This window comes from Phalacrocorax aristotelis, chromosome W (assembly GCF_949628215.1).
Source record: "Phalacrocorax aristotelis chromosome W, bGulAri2.1, whole genome shotgun sequence".
Lineage (NCBI taxonomy): Eukaryota > Metazoa > Chordata > Aves > Suliformes > Phalacrocoracidae > Phalacrocorax > Phalacrocorax aristotelis.
The window spans coordinates 5,585,492-5,596,864 of NC_134310.1; positions in this window are offsets into that span (position 1 = coordinate 5,585,492).

Below are 11,373 nucleotides of genomic sequence, written 5' to 3' on the forward strand. Positions count from 1 at the left end.
CTGCCCCCCTCAATATATTGGTCATGGTGTCACATGGTATGGAATGAACCTGCCATTGGCCAGCCGGGGTCAGCCGTCCCCACCATGGCCCTGCCCCTCCCAGCCCCCCCGCCACGCCACGCGGCAGAGCGCGGGAAGCTGGAAAGGTAGCCGACCCCCACAGTGAGGAGAATTAATCCCTTCTCAGCCAAAACCAGCACATTCTCCACCCCTTATTCCATACCATTTACACCATGCCCAGGTCCCATATGATGCAATACAGCCTTACCAACCACCACCCCTCCCCTTCCCATCCTTTAACATAAGACACAGACATCATTCCCTTAGTTCATGGACCTTCCCTGTAAAATGTCCATTAAAATGTCCATTGAGTCAACCCAGTCCATGACTCTGGGCTCCATCTGTCATATCAGTCTTTCAGGGTGGGAGAGATGGTGCGTGTGGCGTTGGGTTGGTGCATACTGAGTCAGTCATCGTTCCATCACTGCTGCACAGCTTGTTTCATAGTTGATCTTCCATGGGTTGGGAGGCTCGTACTCTGATATCATTGATACAACACAGAGGTGACACACAGTATTATATAGCAGTTCACATTGTGCCATTCAGTTCATTGACTGTTTTCACCCAAAATCAAATCCCCTTGAGGCACACATCGGATTTCTCCATCCTCCCGCATCACCCACCAAGTGCACCCAGGTCCTCGAGCAAAAGCAATCCCATGAATGGGTTTGCCTTTGCCGGAGGCAGGAAGAACCCAGACTGTTTTGCCCAGCATACTTTTTGTGTGCACTACAGGGACTCTATCCCCTTCCACAGTATGTAGGATTTCTGACTGGGCAGGGCCAGCTCGGTTGGCAGATCCCCTCATGTTGACTAACCATGTGGCTTTTGCTAAATGTGTATCCCAGTGCTTGAATGTTCCACCCCCCCCATTGCTCTCAGTGTAGTTTTTAACAGTCCATTGTACCGTTCAATTTTCCCAGAGGCTGGTGCGTGATAGGGGATGTGATACACCCACTCAATGCCGTGCTCTTTGGCCCAGGTGTCTATGAGGCTATTTCGGAAATGAGTCCCATTGTCTGACTCAATTCTCTCTGGGGTGCTATGTCGCCACAGGACTTGTTTCTCAAGACCCAGGATAGTGTTCCGGGCAGTGGCATGGGGGACAGGATATGTTTCCAGCCAGCCAGTTGTTGTTTCTACCATTGTAAGCACATGGCGCTTGCCTTGGCGAGTCTGTGGGAGTGTGATATAGTCAATTTGCCAGGCCTCCCCATACTTATATTTCAGCCATCGTCCCCCATACCACAGAGGCTTTACCTGCTTTGCTTGCTTGATTGCAGCGCATGTGTCACATTCGTGGATAACCTGTGCAATAATATCCATGGTCAAGTCCACCCCTCGATCACGAGCCCACCTGTATGTTGCATCTCTCCCTTGATGGCCTGAGGTGTCATGGGCCCACCGAGCTAGAAATAGTTCACCCTTATGCTGCCAGTCCAGATCCACCTCAGCCACTTCAATCTTGGCAGCCTGATCTACCTGCTGGTTGTTTCGATGTTCTTCAGTGGCCCGACTCTTGGGGACGTGAGCATCCACATGCCGTACCTTTACAACCAGTTTCTCTACCCGGGCAGCAATATCTTGCCACAATGTGGCAGCCCAGATGGGTTTGCCTCTGCGCTGCCAGTTGCTTTGCTTCCATTGCTGCAGCCAGCCCCACAGGGCATTTGCCACCATCCAGGAGTCAGTATAGAGATAGAGCACTGGCCACTTTTCCCATTCAGCGATGTCTAAGGCCAGCTGGATGGCCTTTACCTCTGCAAACTGGCTCGATTCACCTTCTCCTTCAGCAGTTTCTGCTACTTGTCTTGTAGGACTCCATACAGCAGCCTTCCATCTCCGGTGCTTTCCCACAAGGCGACAGGACCCATCAGTGAACAGGGCATATTGCTTCTCATTTTCTGGCAGTTTGTTACACAGTGGGGCTTCTTCAGCACGTGTCACCGCCTCCTCTGGTGATAATCCAAAATCTTTGCCTTCTGGCCAGTCCATAATCACTTCCAAGATTCCTGGGCGACTGGGGTTTCCTACTCGAGCCCGCTGGGTGATCAGTGCAACCCATTTACTCCACGTAGCATCAGTTGCATGGTGTGTAGAGGGGATGTTTCCTTTGAACATCCAGCCCAGCACTGGCAGTCGGGGTGCCAGGAGCAACTGTGCTTCAGTACCAACCACTTCTGAAGCAGCTCGAACCTTCATATGCTGCCAATCTCTCTTTTTCAGTTGGAGTATAGCGGGCTTCAGACCCTCTGTATCCCCGACTCCAAAACCCTAGGGGTCGACCCCGGGTCTCCCCTGGTGCTTCCTGCCAGAGGCTCCAGGTAGGGCCATTCTCCCCGGCTGCAGTGTAGAGCACATTTTTATATCTTGTCCTGCCCGGACTGGCCCAAGAGCTACTGCATGGACTATTTCTCGTTTAATCTGTTCAAAGGCTTGTCGTTGCTCAGGGCCCCATGTGAAATCATTCTTTTTCCGAGTCACTTGATAGAGAAGGCTCACGATCAGACTGTAATTTGGAATATGCATTCTCCAAAAACCCACAACGCCCAAGAAAGCTTGTGTTTCCTTTTTGCTAGTTGGTGGAGACATGGCTGCTATTTTGTTGATCACATCCATTGGAATCTGACGACAACCATCTTGCCATTTGATTCTTAAGAACTGGATTTCTCGTGCAGGTCCCTTCACCTTACTTTGTTTTATGGCAAAACCAGCTTTCAGGAGGATTTGGACTATTTTCTCTCCTTTCTCAAAAACTTCTTCCGCTGTGTTGCCCCACACAATGATGTCATCAATGTATTGAAGGTGTTCTGGAGCTTCTCCCTGTTCCAGTACAGTCTGAATCAGTCCATGGCAAATGGTAGGACTGTGTTTCCACCCCTGGGGCAGTCGATTCCAGGTGTACTGGACGCCCCTCCATGTGAAAGCAAACTGTGGCCTGCACTCTGCTGCCAGAGGGATTGAGAAGAATGCATTAGCAATATCAGTTGTGGCATACCACTTGGCCGCCTTTGACTCCAGTTCGTATTGAAGTTCTAGCATGTCTGGCACAGCAGCACTCAATGGTGGAGTGACTTCATTCAGGCCACGATAGTCTAATGGAGAGTGGAGACTAACAGTAGACTTCCGGACTGGCCATATGGGACTGTTAAAGGGTGAGGGGGTCTTACTGATGACTCCTTGGCTCCTCAGTTGGTGAATGAGTTTATGGATGGGGATCAGAGAGTCTCGGTTGGTGCGATATTGCCGCCGGTGCACTGTTGTGGTGGCGATTGGCACCTGTTGTTCTTTGACCTTCAGCAACCCCACCACAGAAGGGTCCTTTGAGAGACCGGGCAAGGTAGACAGCTGTTCAGTTTCCTCCATCTCCAAGGCAGCTACACCAAAAGCCCACTTGTAACCTTTTGGGTCCTTGAAATACCCTCTCCTGAGGTAGTCTATGCCAAGGATGCACGGAGCCTCTGGGCCAGTCACAATGGGGTGCTTCTGCCACTCATTGCCAGCTAGGCTCACTTCGGCCTCCAATACAGTTAGCTCTTGGGATCCCCCTGTCACTCCAGCAATGCTGATGGGTTCTGCCCCTATATAGTTTGATGGCATTAAGGTGCACTGTGCACCGGTGTCCACTAAAGCTTTATACTCCTGTGGGTCGGACGTGCCAGGCCATTGGATCCACACAGTCCAGTAAGCCCGGTTATCCCTTTCCTCCACCCGGCTGGAGGCAGGGCCCCTCTGGTCTTGATCATGGCAGTCACAACTCACTTCCTGTAAATGTGAATCAGGAGTCCCTCTATTACACTTAGAAATAAAATCAGTGCTTCTACTCCTCTGTCTGGGGACTTGCTCGCTGGAAACTGGAGCAGCAGCTTTCCTGGAAGAGCCTCCCTCAGTGACTGTTCTTCCTTGCAGTTCATGTACTCGTGCCTGTAGGGTCGAAGTAGGCTTGCCATCCCACCTCATCATGTCCTCTCCGTGGTCACGCAGGTAGAACCATAGGGTGGCCCGTGGTGTGTATCCCCTTCTTTGAGCCAAAGGACGCTTATTCCTAACAGCTGAGACACTGCTCTGTCGAGGTGGGGAGTAGGACAGATCTTCTTTGAGTTGCTGGACCTCTTGGGATAGCTTCTCCACAGCAGAGACGAGCGAGGAAGAGATATTTGTGTCGTAATCCCGGAGTCTATCTATCACCTCTGCCACCGTTGGTGTCTCGTCATCTTTCCAGGACATCACTGCCAATGAGTTTGCACGCAAAGATGGTGCGCTCCATACAAACTTCCGCCACATGGGTCGTGTGCACTCGGCTTCATCTGGATCTTTGGATGACCGTTGATTGTACAGGTCACCATAAATCACCTCAAACACAGCTAATTCCCTGAGATACTGGATGCCTTTCTCCATAGTTGTCCATTTTCCTGGGCAATATGTAACATCTTCTTTAAAGGGATACCTTTACTTCACTCTGGACAGGAGTCGCCTCCAGAGGCTGAGGGCTTGTGGTTTTTTCCCAATTGCTTTGTCAACGCCCCCTTCCCCAGAAAGGGATCCCAATTGTTTGGCTTCTTTTCCCTCTAGTTCCAGGCTACTGGCCCCATTATCCCAGCATCGGAGCAGCCAGGTGACAATGTGCTCACCTGAACAACGGCTATAATCTTTTCGCATATCTCGCAACTCACTTAAGGACAGGGATCGGGTGGTCTCTATTTCATTTATTACTTCTCCCTCCTTTCCCCGCGATGGCCCTGGTTCTTCATCATCCTGTTCTAAACGAGTTAATGTCCGCTTCCAATATTTTGTCTTGTGTATGGGGGCAACTGATACTGGTACGGGTTTATTTTCTGAGCTAGCTCCGGTACTTGTTGTGGGGGTTTGAGTGGCTGCAGTGCCTGTTGTCAGGGCTGGATTGTCTACAGTGCCAGTCACTTTGCATTTCAATCCAGAGACCTTCTCTTCCCCCTGGGGGCACTGAATACTGTTGAGCAGGGCTCGGTATGCATGGGCCAGACCCCAGCATGTTGCAGTTATTTGTGTCTCTCTGGAGTTCCCAGGGTAACAACATACTTTTTCCAAATATTCTACTAGTTTTTTAGGATTCTGCACTTGCTCGGGGGTGAAACTCCAAAACACTGGGGGTGCCCACTGCCCTAGGTATTTGCCCATGCTATCCCACATGCCCTGCCACTCGTAACTATCAAGCCTCGGGGCAGATTTCTGGGTGATATTCTTAAGTTGCTTAGTCAAAACCAAAACAACATGCCCAAAAACTAACAATAAGTGCACCTTAACCACCCAAGGATGTTCAAGATACAAAAAGGTTGTAACAAAGGCACAGACATCATAGAACAAAGTTGCAAAGGTATTATTCTGTATTTCCTCCATATAAAATCTCTCCGAGGAGGAGGTATGATTGCTAATTGACTCAACAAGGTGGTATCCGAAGTACAGTAACGGTTTCAGCAAAAACCCCAAATACCAGATAAAGCTGAAAACGAGTGTTTGTATAACAAATCTTGTAGGCAAAACATTACTAATCACAGCAGAACACAGCAGACTCAAACAACCAACACCGATTTTTAACACCAACTGCAAAAAGGACAACATGGTGCTGTGACCAGCAGCTGTTGTTATCTCCAACCCTTGAGCCCCACGTTGGGCGCCAAAAAGACTGTCGTGGTTTAGCGGCAGCTCAGCCCCACACAGTCGCTCGCTCACTCCCCCACCGGTAGATGGGGGAGAGAATCAGAAGGGTAACGCTCGTGGGTTGGGATAAGAACAGTTTAATAATTAAAATTAAAAGAAACAACAGTAGAAATGCAATGTAAAGGAGAACAACGAGAGGCGCAAAGCCCCGGGGGAGGGGGGAAGGGAGGGGAGAGGGGGAACGAACCGCCGGAACAAACCGCACGCGCCGCAGCCGCCCGCCGACCCGGCGCGGCGCCGCGCCGCCTCCGCGCTGCCACTGCCCCCCCTCAATATATTGGTCATGGTGTCACATGGTATGGAATGAACCTGCCATTGGCCAGTCGGGGTCAGCCGTCCCCACCATGGCCCTGCCCCTCCCAGCCCCCCCGCCACGCGGCAGAGCGCGGGAAGCTGGAAAGGTAGCCGACCCCCACAGTGAGGAGAATTAACCCCTTCTCAGCCAAAACCAGCACAGCAGCACATATGGTAAAACAAGAAACAAAAGCCACAATTTGTAGCTGGAGAAGTTCAGAGTGAGCATTAGGAACTGCTTCTTCATTAGGAGCATAATGCGATACTGGATCCAATACTTCGAGAGGCTGTGTGAGCTCTCCATCCCTGGGAGTTTTCCAAGACTCAGCTAAACAAAGCCCACAGCTGACCTGACCTAGCATTGCTAATAGTCCTGTCTCAGGCAGTAGGTTGGACTACCTGAGCTCCAGAGGTCTTTTCAGCCAACAACTCCATGGTAAGTCTGACTCAAGTAAGGAGGGGGATTCCTTTTAACCTCAAAGCTGAGAAATTATAATTGTCTACATTTTGTCAGCTTAACAGCATGTTTTCAAAAACCATTGACAACCTCCTGCTCCCACTGCCTTCATGGCTTTCTGTGGGCAATACAGAAATTAGACCCAAGGTCTCCTGCATTCACCAGCCAAAAACAAGGTGACTCAATCAGTTTAATAGCTTTAGAAGACTTCAGATAATTCTTACCTGTGCCTCAGTTTCCTCCCCTACTGATCTTGAAAACAGACAGCAGGAAGCATAATTGATGGTTTCAAACCAGTTTTTGAGATCTGAAGATGAAAAGGCACAAATGGAAAAGTAAAGCATTAACTAAAATTTTCATTCTTTGTTATTGCTATTAAAGAGCCCAAACTTCCCTCAGCTAGGCTGAGTCCTGCATTGCTGGGTCCTCTGCAAGTACAACAATAAAAGGCAACTCCCATCTTGGAAATCACAAAAAACTTGAGAAGCAGCATGTTTCACCATCACGCATTTGCTGTAGCCAGGCAAGGGCTGAGAGTGGGAGAACATGTCTTGTGCCTTGGGTAGTGGCAGCACCCATGCTGCAGCGTTGGAGAGATTTGCCAAGAAAACATCACGGCTGACTGATGTTTTCACATCACAGACCCCATGTCCTGCTCTCTGGGGCTTCTTGACAATGTCTGTGATGCCATGCAAGGAGCAGCCCAAGAGCAGGCATGAGCATGCTGAGCCCCAGCACCCATGCTTGGACCTTGCTACTGCACTACTGGCTGCTAATGCAGCCGCTCTTTGGAAAAAGCCACGCACAAGCTGCCTTCTGGCACTGGCCAACCCGGCATGGGCCCACACGGGGAACAGGTCCCCTGACCTGGGGAACAGGGGCTGAACTCCTGCCCCAGCACCTTCCTTCCAACCAGCTCCAGTGCTACAGCTAAACCCAGGCTGAGGACGTGTTTCACATCCACACTGTGGATGGAGGGCAAGGCCCATGCTTGAATCCGCATCCCTAGTAGCACAGACACACCTTTGTGAGCAGGGCTTTGCTACAGGGTTTGCAGGAGTAGCTCAGTCTCTGGCCAGGCTTTTCTTGGCTCCCAGAAGAAAGGCAGTGCGTTTGGGCTGACATGGTGGCAAGCAGGATCATCCAGCTCAGAGATTCAGCCGAATGAGCATGTAAGGGCATGGGAACAGGAGCGGTGCCTGTAGGCTGATGGGCTGAGCCCATTTTGCAACCATGGGGCAGATCCCCACAGACTTCCAACAGCTGCGTCCCTCAGCACCCTGCCATGCCGGGGATGCATCCCTGTCCACAGCTGCTGTGGGGCAACGCACGGCATGGCCCAAGGCCAAAGCGCTCGGGGATGGCCGCCCTCCAACAGGGCCCTCTGAGATGTCCCAGCAGGTATGTCCCTCTTTGGGGACAGCACCCCCATGCACCCCACAGCCACCTGGTCCCTGGAAGGGTCCTCAAGGCCCTCACCCCACCCCTCACACACCTCCCACCCACCCACTCCTGTCCACTCCCCATTGGCCAGGCCAGCATCTGCAGTGTCCCCATTGGCTCCCTCAGCTGCTCATCAGGCCTTGGGGGTATTTATGTGGGGCACGCCCAGCCCTCCCTGCCTTGTTAGTGCTGGGGACTGGAGGAGCCAGGTAAGGCAGGGCTGGTGGGGAGGTGTTTGTGGGGGTGGTGGTTTGGCTCAGGGCTGGGATGGGAGTCCCTAAGGCTGCTCCTTGCTTTCCCAGGGGCTCTGCAGCCCTCCCAGTGCTGGAGGGTGGAGGCTGGGCTTGGAGCTGGCTCTGTCCTTGCAGCCCTTGGCTCCTGGCTCTGGGGAGTGTTGAGGCTAAAATGTACCTGCTGAGGGGTTGGGTTCCCCCAGTCGTGCTTGTGGGGTTTTTCCAGCTCTGTGAGAAAGCAGAGTGTGGTGTGCTATGTCTCTGCTGCTTTACTGTGGGTAGGGGGTGTCTTGGCCTTTTGAGGGCAAAGGTGGCATCTTATGGTGGTATACTGTATCTGCTGTGCCTTGGGGAAGAGCTGAAAGGCTTCAAATCCTTCCCTAAAGGTTTCTTCCTAGCCCTGAGATGATGACTTGGTAATGCTATGGGTCTCTGATTTGTGACTGAGTAGTTTTGGGTCTGAAAGCTCTCTTTTCTCCATCCCTAGAAACATTCAGGGTCAGGCTGGATGGGGCTCTGAGCAACCTAATCTAGTTGAAGATGTCCCTGCTCATGGCAGGGAGGTTGGACTAGATGGCCTCTAAAGGTCCCCTCCAACCTAAACTGTTCCATGATTTTTGGTTACTGCCTGTTGGAGATCAAAGCTGCATGACAGCCACGCAGGTATGGTGCGTGATGTGCACCCTGGACATCACCGCTGACTTGTGTCGATGCTGCGGGAAGCGGTATATGCCTCAGGAGGCAGATGGATCAGCTGGGTATTCCCTTCCTGTTGACAGTGCTGCTAGGCCTGCCTGTAGCTATTTCACATGATTGTTTGGTGTAGGCATGATGATAGTGTTAACAAAGGGGGTGGCTTGAGTGACAAGGTAACCTCTCTTTTGCTCAAGAGCGCCATGTCTCCGCAGGTGGCGGCTGCAGCCATGCATGGCTCTGCCAGCTTGCTGGAGGGAACACTTGGCAAACTAGCTTGATGTTTGTCAAGCCTAACAGGGTTCTTAAATGTGGTCGAGGCTACCTGAAACTGTGTATGGCTGTGAAGGACTTCAATTACTAAAGCTGGTTCTGCTGAAACGTCCAGATGAAAATGAGCGTTAAAGGGCAAGCAGCACGCTGCTTGCTCTGCAAGTTACAGCTTCCGTCTGAAACAGAGGTGTCTGTCCTCACAGAAAAATTGGTACATGGAAAGTACTAGAAAGCTGAGAAGCTGTTTAATTAAACTCCCTCCCCTCTTCCCTAAAATATCTCCAAATTCTAGTAACTTGAACAGCTTATATACGCACTGTCCCAAGGAGTTACTGACCTAGTAATGGCCACTGCCAGTGGTGCTTAATTTCCATTGGATGTGGGGGGAGGAAACCCTGCCTCTCTCTGCAAAAGTGGCTTTAATCTTTTAGGTTCCCTAATGCTGATGGCTTTTCCAAAAAGGTTAGATGGGCATCTCTGCCAGCAATTCTGGAACTAATGTCCTAAGGCCAAGGCTGAAAATCACCTGATCCTCCTGCTAAAACTATCTCTGCCCTCGGAGCATTTGCAAACAACTCCCTGGGTTGCGGGCAGTGCCATTCCCCGCTGCAGCAGGCATCCTGTGACCCAGTTCTGCTGACTGTATTTATGGTACCTGGGGTATCACTGGCAAATCTCGAAAAGAATGTAAATAAGTGCTTTAACCACAAATTAATACCTCTACCCCGATTAGCCACCCCTACTCATATCTAAAGCACTAAATTTAGCTTTGTTGTCCTTAATGGTCATAAGGAATCGCCAGTTAAGCTGTTGAAGTAGGCATGCTAGCTATGGCTCAATCTGTCCTCCCAAGGTAAAACAAGTTTGGAGGGGAGAAAAGCTTCCTGAACAACCAGATCCTACCTCTCTGTCTGCAGGACAGTGTAACAGCAGGCTACCCCCATGGGGCAGAGCTTCCTTCCACAGGAAAAAGAAAACCTTACACAAGTTAAAGAACTACTTTTATGTGTGCTGGTGACTGTCAGAGTGACAGAAGTCAAGGGAGGTGCTTGCCCAGCAGGAAAGCATGTGCTCTTCTGCCAGGCTAGTGTGTTGCACTGGCTCTGACAGTCGGACCCAGGCAGGGAAAATGCAGAGCAGCTTGGTGGGTCTGGTGCCGTTGCCCTTGCTGTTTCACTGAGCTCAGATGTGCCATATTAGGCAACGATCAGCACTTAAGCTATTGTGCCATGCCAGAACTGTGCACTGAAGAGTTTAATCTTTGTGAAACTACCTGTTTCAAGAACTTTCTCCAACAGTGACCTCATTTTTCATGCAGCAATGGTATGAAACCATCTGGTTGTCACTTTCGTACAAAGCAGTGATGCTGTTTCTGCTCTTCTGCCCGGTGGTTCCCACGCAGGGGGTCTGCCTGTTGGGATTCCCGCTTGCAAATACCCTGGCTTGAAGCTGTGCCTTTCTCCAAAGGATTCTGGAACAACTGACCCACAGTTGCTAAGCAGTGTGCTTTCCTGCAATCCCTGAAGGTCTGCTCAGCACTTTTGCAGGGGAGAGACTAGAAAGAGAAAATAAAACCATGCTGTGGGCTCATAAGACTTTCCTATACCACAAATACTGGTGTTGCAACACACCCCAATTCCTCCTACACAGAGGAGCGCAAACCGTGTTCTAACATGACTCTGCTGCAAGGATTGCCACTGACACAGTTGCATCCATAATTAAGATGCGCTCCTACTACTTCAGAGGTTGATTCTAACCTTATACTAGCTTTTATATCAGCCAAGGAGTTACTCCTGATTTATGCTAGCAACTACGGCCCTCATCTCTTGGGGGCTTTTTTGCTGCAGTGTGTCTCTGTGCTAACCCTGACACCAAGGCCAGTAAGACACTCTGCAGTCTGAGTTTTTGCAACCTGCCTAGAAGTAAAATAACTGAGAACAGGGGTTGTTTGTAATGGTGTTGAAATAGTTGTGCTTTGCCCTAAGACAGGGCTGCAGACCGATTCAGCTTGCTTGGCTTCAAAAAAAAAAAAAAAACAACCAAATTTGCCCTAAAGCAGAGCAAGAGGAATAACCACTAAGTGAGCAAAGCCTGTGGACTTTGGGACTGAGACTTTATGTTCAAGTCCTGCTTTTGTTTGGAGCAGTTTCCTAGAAGTTATCCCCAGCTGATAAAGTTCAAGATGTATTTTTGCTGTGCTGTTAAATTAGGCAGCCCCCTGGG